Here is a 12,767-nt window from a genome sequence, read left to right on the forward strand (position 1 = left end):
GCTCGTTAGTCGGAATCAGGCGATTCAAGCGCCTAGAGTTTCATCTCGAAACCCTCTTTCCGCTTAACCAACTCAAACAAGTTTTCTCTACTGTAAAGTTTGATCTAGTTTCAGATTAGTACACGAAACTTCTTTTTTTCGCCGTTTGAGTTTCGTTGCTCTGTTTGATTTGATTCTTTTTGCAAACCAGAGTTCTTAATTTGAACTTTATGGTCAACCTCTTTTTGTTTGAGTTTTGCTTGTGCATCATTGCTTGTTACTTATGTGTGCTATTGTTTGCTTGCGATAGAACACCCAGAGTGCGAAGCGTGCTATTACGAGTCCCTAGGTTTCGCAGAACGTCAGCAAGGCAAGTAACACTTTGATCATATCCCTTTTATCACCCGGTTTTTATGCATTAGTTCCAATCCTCAAACATTTCATGATTAGGATGTCATTAACTTGTGGGTTGGGAAGTAGTTGATGAGGTAGAACCTATTGCCCTGTTACATTCAAACCCTTGGGAGTTACTCTACGTGTTGCTTATATATACTATGCTATGCTATGCTCGTAGACGTGGTTTGGGTTTGAGTGAAATACATGACAGATGTGAGCTTGTTAATGAATGGTTCAACTTAAGGTGGCAACTTAATCAAACAACTGGGTGGATTGAGGCACCTGGAGTACCCAGTGTTGACTGTATTTTTTTGGAAATCCCGGAGTACCCGTGTGATCTTCCTATGGACCGCCACCCAGGCTCAAAGGGAACTGAGATGATTCATGCTAGAAACTTCCGTGTGTAGCCACCAGCTATTATGGGCTCTAGCATAGTTGAGTAAGTTACGTGAAGCTCTTGAAGAGGCAGATCAACAGGTAGTGGGATGTAGGTTTGGTATGGTCTGTCCGTAGTAGAGAGTTAATGTTTCTGAAAGACTATGTCTCGGTCATCCATTTCTCAAACACCATGTAGTGCGAGAAATCCAACAGAGGCGATTGAGTCTTGTGGGGAAAAGTGCACAAACCTCTGCAGAGTGTACAATCTAATCATGGTTAGCCGTGTCCCCGGTTATGGACAATTCTTGAGTATCTAGTACTTGGGTTATCAGAAGTATCTCATCATGTTTAACTAATATTGTTGGGTTGTTAATCACCTTAATTGGGATTGAATTGGAGGAACCTTCTCAATGATGTTTCAACTACCATGATAGTAAAGTTAAAATCTATTCCTTTGTTGTAGGAAAAAATTGGCTTTTTCGCAAAACTGTAACCATAGAGCTTTCCACCAGCCAAATATGCATCTAGTGATAGCATTATTCTGTTCTTGCTCTATTGTGTTACTTTGCCAGCATATTCCATGTGCTGACCCGTTTCGGGCTGCAGCGTATTATGTTGCAAACTTTTCAGACGAGGAGTAAGGTTCGTTAGGTCGTTGCCGTGCAGCTCAGCTATGCCGTTGGAGTTGATGGACTCACTCTATCTTCCAAGCCTTCCACGGTTATTGTATTAGATGGCCTTAAGCCATATTATTGTAATAAGTTCTCTTTTGAGACTTCCGATGTAATAATTGTGTGATTGCTACTCTGTTATAAATCCTTCAAGTACTGTGTGTGTCAGCATTAATGATCCAGGGATGACACTGAAGCACAGAGACTTGACCATCTGAGGTCGGGTCGCTACAAGATGGTATCAGAGCACACGCTGAGTGTAGGACATGACCACTAAGATAAACCCTAGGTCACCCTTCTCTTCTCATTTCTAACTCCTCTCCATTTTCTACTCTTTAGGATGGCGGAGATGAAGAACAAGTTTGCCCAACCGGATGAAGACACACCTTTTGGACACCACTTGAAGGAAGTCACTAGGTACCTGAACATTGGAATACCAAGTTTCACCGGGACGTACACCGCCACTTTACCTGAAGAGGAGCGCTGGAGGATACAAGTACAAGTTCCAGGAAAGACGTTCTCGCCAACTTCTAAACCCATTGAGTTTTCTTTCGAAGCACCCACCTGGAGTCTAGGCAAGAGCATGGCAGCCCACATCAGCATTGGACGCATTGGAGAAGTTTACAACAGGGAACTTAAGGACACTATTTACCAAATATGTGGGTGCCGAGACGAGCATTGGGAAGTAATCAGCACCAGGAAGGATAGATCCATTGCATCTTTCCACTACAAGAAATGTGGACATTTATGACAAAAATATAATGACCGTGCCCAATTGGTCATGGATCAATGACAAAAAATTACAAGATGGTCATGGGGTGTCCAAGGGGGTCTAAACTCCTCACAATTGTTACCATCTATGTCAGAAAGGTCATAGTCTCATCACTCCAATTGGTCATGAAAGGTATGGCACTATCCATGGCCTTGTTTTGGGCCCAACATGAAAAAATTAATATGGTCACAGGCTTGAATAATGATGACTGGGCAGACACATCAGCAATTTGCCCTTGTGTCATTGTATATGTGTAGTAATTTTGTTTACGTGTCATGTATATGTGTGAAATCAACCTACGGGTGCATGACAAATGGGGTATATCTACACATAGAATGAGTGAACCGAATATTTAGTAGGTCCTAGATTTGATGTGTGGGACCAACAAACCTATGAGACCCACTAACCCACCGGACATGTGGGATTAGCTAGCATTCAGGGCCCACATGTAAGACGATGGGCCAAGTGAACAATGGACCCACCTTACACATGGAACCATCTGACCTATAAGTACAATTGAATACTGATAAAATAAAAGGAGCTCCAACGGCTGGACTAGGTCCATTACAAAGAAGAATAATAGTTGAGAAGGTTGCCTGCTTCGATCAAGGCTAGATTTCTGTCCAAAAATCTAAGGGCTTCCCTTTTATATTTGTATTTTCAATTTAAACAACTTAAAATTGTTTGAGGATTATCTAAATTATTTCATATCTAAATAAAAAGGTGTTTTTTTGTAGTCACGTCATATTATTGATATTGGTCATTTAGTGAACGTGCATTATCCTTATAAAATTCGACAATTTTTTTATAACTTTGAATTAGAACAAAAGCTAAAAACACACTTATTCGCGGACGAAGGGTGTATCAGTCGGCACATTATACCATTGAAAATCTCATTTTGTTAATTCAATGCTAATTTTTTTATCACATATAACACATATTTGGTTGGTCTATTTTATAGTTAAAATTAAATTTTAAGATGCATGCATTCATTGGAATGGAGGGAATATCTCCGGCAAATTTTGAGCTCGCGCCATATGTCTCAGGGTATTTCCTGCAAAATGCATTACCCGCGCGAGACTTCCCGGCCCAAAGGCCCGAAACCAGACCAACCTAGGTCGTATAAAAATTTCTGAAACCCTAACTCCTCCCGAATCCCCTCCAGCGCCGCTCCCACCTTCTACTCTCTCCACGATCCCCTCCCCTCCCACCTCGCCGAGCCTCGATCTGGCCGGATCTTGCCAATCCACACACGGATCCAGCCTAACCATCCCACAGCTGCGGCGGCGGGCCACCAGGACGGCGGCGGGAACCACCAACCCATCTTGAGATCTCAACAGCGGCGGGTACCAAGAACCGATGCTGCACCAACCGCACGCGTCACAAGGAGGGCGAGTGTGGTTGTTGTTGGAGCATTGAATGTTGCGCTTGGCGCTGGACCAGCGGGGGCTGGGTGGGCCGCGACGCTTGATTGGGTCGTTTCCAACTGCCCCGACGTCGGCAGCGATGAGACGGTGCGCCAGCAGACATGACCATTTGCGCGCAAGGACCCCATGAATCCCGTGTACGCGGCCAAGGTGACCACGCCGCTCGCAGCTCCATCTGGGCTATCCTCACTATTATCGTCGCTTTCGGCCAGTCTCTTTCTTTTCTTTCTGAACACTATCGATTGATGAAGTTGTTTTCCCAAATTGATGTCTGAATGTGCCAAATCTGCTGCTCTGTAGGTGCCAGCGTCGATGACATAATTTATCAATGGTGGGTTCAGTAGTAACTCAAATCTGTTTTTCTGAATGTGCCAGCGTGTGATGGAATTTATCATTGGTGAGTTTGGTAGTAACTCTAATCTGCTGCTATGTTGTTTTCAGCCTGGTAAGATAGTTGTTCATGCCACTTGCTTAACTGTGTTACCTGTTTTCAGCTAGTGTACAAAAACAAACAAATTCTAGACATGCATGAGTAGTGCAAGTATGAATTTGATCATGCATCTTACCTGAGATCGACAAAGTCTTGCTTTGCTTAATTACACATAAACATGCATGGTAAAAACAAAATCCTTATTGATTACAGAGAAAGAAAGTTGATACTCCCATTACTGAGAACAAGCTTTGGTTAGTTGAGAGTGTTCTATGTGAACTTTAGTCAGTTTTCTGGCATTTTACTATTCATAAATCATGCATTCCGAATGCCCTAAGTAGTTTTATTTGTGAAGTGACTATGTACTAATGTACTTCTCCGTCGCGTAATTGTCAATGTGCAAGATGTACATGGATAGTGCATTTTGCGTCACTTACCCTATGTTTCTACTGTCTGTAGTTACCCAGTAATCACCCGACCATTAATCTTAAGGTGTTTTAGTTTCCCAATTATATATGTGATAATAGCCCATTGTTAATTTTTACGTTTCTTTTCATCAGAATTTACACCGTAAGTACCAAGGTATTGAAGCATAGTCACCATTTTTTTGCTTGTATATGTGTGCATTAGACATTCTTTAGTTAACTCATCAAAATATAAAATTGGGTACGTCCATGCCATATATGCTCTCTGCTGTTGAGACATTATGATATGTCATTTTTGGTGTCATGTTAGCCTGGACAACCTTATGGTCTGAACCCTTGTACTTGATGGTTTCCGTGTGTGTATCTATGGATGCACCCAATAGGTAGTATATAATGTTTAATATTTTTTCTCAAATATGGAAAGTGAAGTGATGGAAAATTTCTTCCGAGTAATTTGATACTATAACAAATACTAATATATTTAAGCACATATATGGTCCTTTTGTCTTTCCTGTGGACATACATTTTACTTTGCTCACAGAATGTTAATTGGCTCACTGAAAATTTGCATACTTATCAAACAGCTGCTGAGCTCTCTTTACTTTGGGCACTGTTTACCGGCATCTCAATCCCGACCTAGCAGGTCTGCTTACTGGCATCAACAGGTACCACTCTCTCCCCTTCTCCTCTAGAAAAATGCATGAATTGAAAATTCACAGCAAACTGGACAAGATCAGTATACTAGCATTGTTACACGATTAATTACTCCCTCCATTTTTATTTACTTTGCATATTAGAGTTGACTAAAGTCAAACTTCATAAAGTTTGACCTAGTTTATAGAAAAGAATATAGACATTTATCATAATAAATCTATACGATGTGAAAGTACATTTAATAATAAATCTAATGTTATTGATTTGTTATTGTATACCTTAATATTTTTGTATATAAACTTGGTCAAAGTTTGTAAACCTTGACTTTGACCAAAGCTAATATGCGAACTAAATAAAAACGGAGGGAGTATGAAATACTGCAAGGTGGATATGGTTCTAAAAGTATCATCAACTATTCATTATATTATTGTCCTATGCAGCTGCATTTGATAATAATTGCCTTATGTTTAGGAACGGAAGGAGTACTTTGTTACATTGGATCTCTTGGTGGTTAATTTCCCGCATTCTGGAGGATTCATGCTTGTTCACTACACTTTTGTATGCATGGTTGATTGCATGCATTATCTTTTGCTTGCCACCCGCAATGGTTGTTCAATAGATTTTCTATGTTCCATTCAACATGCACATTAACTTGTTGACATGTTTGGGCCAAACAATATGGAACATGGAGGGTATCTTGTCCTAAGACCCGAGCCATTCACATGTATCGTAACGCTTTCCCTTACCTCTGGTGCATCATGCCAATGTATTTCTTTTTTCTAATTCCCCAACTGCTAATGAGTTACCTAAAGTTGAATCTATATTGAATACTCATTTACTTTAATAACTTGGTCAATACTTGATGTGCGCCTAGACAAGTGTAGCTACACATTGGAATCTTGAATTTCATTTTAGGGTGGCATTTGTATACTTTATCTGGAAATAATACTTGCTTGTTAACCTCTGTTGTATTGTCATGATAGTCGTTGTTAAGCTACAATGAGAAAATTTTGTCCAACCTTTGTCCTATAGTGGGTGATTGTCTTGTGAAAAATACCTCTGTACTGTACTGTCATGACACTTTGGTTGGCTTATCATAATTGTAGTTGTTTCCTTCTTATTACAGTATATGTGTCTTACAACAAATATGTTTCAATTCAATTGCTATGTGGTCTGCATGTTCTTCTCATGTGCGATCTTTCTTGATCCCAGGATATTCTGCAATCCAGAAGAACTGGCTACTCAGAAGTGGATGACAGTGAACAGGAGAAGCTATGGTTTCCTGATTTGTTGTTATGTGTACGTGTTGTCATGAAGCATAGTGGTTCTGGCTTTGTGTAAAATCATTATAAGTATAGTACCTCTTTAGAGGAGTTTAACGCTGAACTATGTATGTGATTCATGTACCTGAAGTATCCACTATGATGCCTATTGCTGAAAACAATATAACTATTTATTGATAATATTAGTTTCCGGCTGGAATTATCTATGATGCCTTTTTTGAGGTAAATCTACGACGCCTAGTGTAACAAAAATGTGCAAAATAACGACTTGGCCGAGTTAACAAAATTAATGGGCTAAAATTGATAGGATCAGTCTCTGGATGTGGCCCAAAAATGAAACTGGCTAAAATGAATGGGCTGTATTGTTGGGCTTTGCGCATTTAGATACCTTATTGGACTGGGCTGGTGAAAATTGTGACCTTATTTTTCAGTCATCTGTAATGCCATCAAGGCTGCCACATCATCACCTTAGCCACGTGGCTGAAGCCATGTCAGATCCTACATGGTTCAAGTAGACCTCTAGTGACAAAAACTATTAGACAAAGATTTATCGACCAAATGTTTTTGGTCATAGAATCTTTGACCAAAGCATTCAAAAGGTCATGTTTGTTTGTTCTTGATGGCCAACTGTTGACCATCCAAGTATGGTCATAAAAAGGTCATAAATGGATAACAACGACGATTCTTTGACCAAATTTGAGGGTCACAATTGAAAGTTTTTCTTGTAGTGTTCATTCAGGAGTTAAACCAACACATTCGACGCTAGGAGAACCAGATGTGCGCGGATATGATGAACTTGAAGAAGGCGAAGACTAGAATCATCGAGATGGAGGAAGAACTCAAGTTTACACGTGATGGTTATGAGGAGGAAATCAAGACACTACTGGAGAAGAATGACGACCTGGTTAAGAAGATTGGAGTATTCATGGGAGGACCAGCACCAATAGAGGAAGAAGAACCCAAGGAGATACGCCCCGAGGACTACATCATCATTGACGACACTGATTCCGATCCTAGTGATGATGACTATGAAGACGAAGCTGGAGCAGACGTCATGGAGTCGTCCACCGATCAAAACTTCTAGATGACTACCATATATCACTAGTATTCCCCCATGTATTTAGTAGTAGTTGAGCACTTGTGCGATAGTTCTAGATCATTTGTATGCCCTTGCTTGATTATTGAGTGAAATGATTGTGTTTGTCTCATGTGCATATGGGTATTGTTTTCTCATTAGACCCCCTTCTCTATTCTAATCTCTTCCATCTAAACCCTCAGATGCCTCCGAGACGTGAGACCGATTTTGTCTTCCCACCGGAGCTCATCCAGTTGATCCAACAGCAGAATACCTTGATGCAATTGCTAGTTTAGAATCAGGGCAACAACAACAACAATAAGAACAACAACAACCCGCCGCCCATGGACAACCTAGCCCGTTTTCTAAGGTTACAACCACCGGTGTTTTCCAGTAGCGCCGAGCCCATAGTTGTGGACGATTTGGCTACGTCGCATTGGAAGGGAGTTGACCACCGCAGGTTGCACAGATGCTGAAAGAGTGCGCTTTGCCGCACACCAATTGGATGGACCAGCAGCCTCATGGTGGGAGAATTACACAGCCACATTTCCTATAGCCAATGTCACTTGGGACCAGTTTCAGCAAGCTTTCCGCACAGCCCATGTCTCCACTGGAGCTATGCAAATAAAGAAGCTGGAGTTCCGCAACCTACGCCAGGGGAACCGTACTGTGGCTCAGTACGTAGATGAGTTTAGCAAGTTATCTCGCTACGCCCCTGATGATGTGGCCACAGATGCTGTGAAGCAGGAGAAGTTTTTGGAAGGGCTGAATGATGAGATGAGCATGCAGTTGATGGTAGCAACCTTCAACAACTACCAGGAGTTGGTAGATAAGGCTCTTATGATTGAAGGGAAGCAGCAGCAGATTGAGAGCCGCAAGAGGAAGTATGCACAAGGAGAGTATAACTCAGGAGCTCAGCAGAAACCTCGCCTAACCCCGAACTCGGGAGGACTTGTTCATAACCATGGAGGTCACAACCACACTGGAGGAGGATTGCATAACCACAATGGATCTGAGAATGGGAATGGGAATGGGAATGGAACCAACAACAATCATAACCCCCCCAACCCAGCCACACCCGCCAAAAGGGACTTAAGTCATGTTACTTGTTTCAAGTGCGGGAAGACTGGACACTACGCCACGGTGTGCCCTGAAGGAAAGAATGGAAATGGAAATGGGAGCGCTGGGAAGAAGCCAAATCCATGCAATAAAGGACAAGTGAACCACGTTAACATGGAGGAGGTTGAAGAGCAGCCGGACGCGGTAATAGGTAAGTTTTCGGTTAAGTCATTTACCGCTCTTGTTCTTTTCGATACTGGTGCATCGCATTCATACATATCAAGGGGGTTCGTGGATAAGTTTAAACTACCAACCCAAACCCTTAGGACCTCTCTTTTAGTGAGTTCACCCGGAGCAGAGTATATGGCTAGTAGATGGTGTGACCAAATACCCTTAACCATTGGTACACATGTTTTTCCGTCCGACCTAATTATCTTGGAGTCACAAGGATTGGATGTGATATTGGGTATGGACTGGATGTCAAAATTTGGAGGAAGCATTGACTGTGCTAGTAGGTCGATTTATCTCACCACCCCGAAAGGGAAAATGATTAAGTATGTATTTAGGCATGTGCCTAGGAGGAGTCAAGTGAATGCCCATACGGGAGTTGTTCAGGAGGAAGTGCCTGTAGTGAAGGATTACCCGGATGTTTTCCCAGAGGAGTTACCAGGCATGCCACCGGATAGAGACATTGAGTTTTTGATAGAGCTGTTGCCAGGTACAGGACCAATATCCAAGAGACCCTATCGGATGCCCGCAAATGATCTGGAAGAAATTAAGAAACAGATCAAGGAGTTATTGGAGAAAGGATACATCCAAAGAATTTCATCACCCTGGGGAGCCCCAGTACTTTTGGTTGAGAAGAAGGATAAATCCCTAAGGATGGTTGTTGATTATCGAGCATTGAATGAAGTGACGATTAAGAACAAGTACCCACTGTTGATGATCAACGATCTGTTTGATTAGTTGCAAGGAGCTAAAATGTTTTCAAAGATCGATTTGCGATCGGGGTATCATCAGTTGAAGATACGAGAGAAGGACATACCGAAGACAGCATTCACAACATGATATGGATTATACGAGTACACGGTCATGTCATTTGGACTGACTAACGCACCTTCCTATTTCATGAGCATGATGAACAAGGTGTTCATGGAGTATTTGGACAAGTTTGTTGTGGTGTTTATTGATGATATTATGGTATACTCGAAGAACGAGGAGGAGCACAAGGAGCATTTGCGCTTAGTTCTCGAGAAACTCAAGGAACACCAGTTGTATGCTAAGTTTAGCAAATGAGAATTTTGGTTGAAGGAAGTTGGGTTCCTTGGACATGTTATATCAGGACAAGGTATAGCAGTAGACCCCAGCAAAATTCAGTCAGTTACTGAATGGTTGGCACCCACTTCAGTTAGCGAGATCCGCAGTTTTCTTGGACTCGCAGGATACTACCGGAGATTCATCGAGAATTTTTACAAGATTGCAAAGCCAATGACTGAACTGTTGAAGAAGGATACTAAGTCTAAATGGACAGAAGATTGCGAGGCAAGTTTCCAGGAATTGAAGAAACGCTTGACTACAGCATCGGTGCTAACACTGCCAGATATACAGAAGGAGTTCCAAGTGTACTGCGATGCCTCACGCTTAGGACTTGCATGTGTGCTAACGCAGGACGGGAGAGTTGTTTTGTATGCCTCACGACAACTGAAACCTCATGAGTTAAACTATGCCACGCATGATTTGGAGCTAGCAGCCGTAGTACATGCATTGAAGACCTGGAGACATTACCTTATTGGAAACCGTTGTGATGTGTACACGGACCATAAGAGTTTGAAGTACATTTTCACCCAGAAGGAACTGAACCTTCGACAGAGGAGATGGTTGGAGCTTATAAAGGATTATGATATGAAGCTACACTATCACCCTGGGAAAGCCAATGTCGTAGCAGACGCCTTGAGCCGGAAGAGTTATGCTAATATCCTTGAAAGCAAGGGACTGCCTAAGGAATTAGCAGAGGACATCATGGAACTTCGATTGGAGATTGTTCCTAGAGGATTTATTGCAACAATGGAGGTCCAGTTGACACTGTTGGATAAGATTCGGGAAGCCCAGAAATAGGACAAGGAGATTGCCGAGATAAAGGAGAAGATGGGCAAAGGAAAGGCCAAAGGTTTTTGTGAAGATGAGCACGATACCCTATGGTTTGAGGACCGAGTTTATGTGCCCAATAACCAGGAGATCAGGAAGTTAATACTTCAAGAGGCTCATGACTCACCCTACTCGATACACCCCGGAAACACCAAAATGTATCTGGATTTGAAGGAATGTTTCTGGTGGACCGGTATGAAGAAGGATATTGCCGAATATGTCGCCGTATGTGATGTATGTCAGCGTGTGAAGGCAGAACATCAAAAGCCAGCAGGACTATTACAGCCTATGCCGATACCCGAATGAAAGTGGGATAAACTGGGCATGGACTTTATCACCGGATTGCCCAGGACCAAAGCAGGATATGATTCCATATGGGTAGTAGTTGACCGCTTGACCAAAGTAGCTCATTTCATCCCAGTGAAAACCACCTACACGAGTGCAAAGATGGCCAAGATATATATGTCCAGGATAGTATGTCTGCATGGAGTTCCGAGGACCATCGTATCAGATCGAGGAACACACTTTACCTCAAAGTTTTGGCACCAGTTGCACCAGACCTTGGGAACGAGATTGGAGTTTAGTACCGCATTTCACCCGCAGACGGATGGACAAACAGAGAGAGTCAACCAAATTTTGGAGGACATGTTGAGAGCCCGTGCGCTAGATTATGTATCTAGTTGGGATGACAATTTGCCATACGCAGAGTTTTCATACAACAATGGCTATCAAGCCAGTTTGAAGATGGCACCATTTGAAGCCCTGTATGGACGAAGGTGCACAACACCGTTGATGTGGGACGAGGTAGGAGACCGACAGTTGTTTGGACCAGACTTGATTAAGGAGTCTGAGGAGAAGGTTAAGTTGATTCGCGACAGACTTAAGATTGCTCAGTCCAGGCAGAAGAGTTATGCTGACTCAAAACACAAGGAGGTAACCTATGAAATTGGAGACCGAGCATATCTGCAAGTATCACCCTTGCGAGGAGTGAAACGTTTTGGAGTTAAAGGAAAGTTAGCTCCGAGATTTGTAGGACCGTATCGTATTTTGGAACGGATGGGAGAAGTTGCCTACAAGTTGGAGTTACCCGAGGGATTGTCAGGAGTTCATGACATGTTTCACGTTTCACAGCTGAAGAAGTGTCATGCTGAGATGGCAGATGTACCGCTAAGAGATACAGTACCCCTGGAGGCGATTCAGTTGGACATTGATTTGACTTATGAGGAGAAACCAGTTAAGATTCTTGAGTTTGCCAGCAGAGTCGCCCGCATTAAGGTTATCAAGTTTTGTAAAGTTCAGTGGAGCCACCATACCGAGGATGAAGCCACTTGGGAACGAGAGGGTGATCTTCACAAGGACCACCAGCACCTATTTTCTAGCCAACCCGAATCTCGAGGACGAGAGTCATCTTAAGGGGGGTAGGTTTGTAACATCCCAAATTTTCAATTTGGAATGTTATCAATAGTCATCCATGCATATCATATTTTATTCGCATTTCGTCCCATGATCCTCGAAATCCTAAGCAACTCAAGGACCCTCGGAGAGAGTTGGGGATTTCCCGGTTTTCAAATTTGATCTTTATCAAACCTTGAAACGACGATTTTTGGTTTTAATTATTTTCTCTCCAAAATATTTCACACTAAAATATATGAGAGGAGATAATATGACTTCTCCAAGAAAATTGAAATATTGGAGGAAAAATATTAAAATCAAATAATTTCTTTGTTTGGATTTTATTGCAATTTTGGTTGCATTAGAAAAATTGCACGTTTTCCAAAATTGCATTTTAGGGCCAAGAAAATGTTCATCTCGTTCTAAATATTTTATTTAGACGGTGAAAATTTATTTTGGCATCTTTAGATTTTTATTTATTTTTCTAGGATTTTATTTCGGTCGGCGAAATTATTTAAAAAAAGAGGTTCCCGCGCCGACTAGGCCTAAGGCCCAGCCGCGCCAGGCCGCCGCCGCCGCCTTCCCCGCGAGCGCCGCCGCCGACTCGGACTAGGAGTCCGAGCCGGACTCCTCTCCACCGCCGCGCCTTGCCCCCTCCTCCAAGCCACCCCGCCCCGTCCT

General features: G+C 42.4%; 1 long non-coding RNA gene across 4 annotated transcripts; it reads left to right on the forward strand.

Moving 5' to 3' along the window:
- Positions 1-3,286: 3,286 nt before the first annotated feature.
- Positions 3,287-6,595, forward strand: LOC123103797 (uncharacterized). Of its 4 annotated transcripts, none has more exons than XR_006449980.1 (4): positions 3,287-3,773; positions 3,924-4,020; positions 5,063-5,856; positions 6,345-6,595. It is a non-coding gene; the product is annotated as an uncharacterized lncRNA (long non-coding RNA). The 4 variants fall into 4 exon arrangements; XR_006449979.1 differs by having other exon boundaries at positions 3,289-3,773; positions 5,063-5,143; positions 5,604-6,595; XR_006449978.1 differs by having other exon boundaries at positions 3,290-3,773; positions 5,063-5,143.
- Positions 6,596-12,767: the final 6,172 nt, after the last annotated feature.

The sequence above is a fragment of the Triticum aestivum genome, chromosome 5A, assembly GCF_018294505.1.
Source record: "Triticum aestivum cultivar Chinese Spring chromosome 5A, IWGSC CS RefSeq v2.1, whole genome shotgun sequence".
Taxonomy (NCBI): Eukaryota; Viridiplantae; Streptophyta; class Magnoliopsida; order Poales; family Poaceae; genus Triticum; species Triticum aestivum.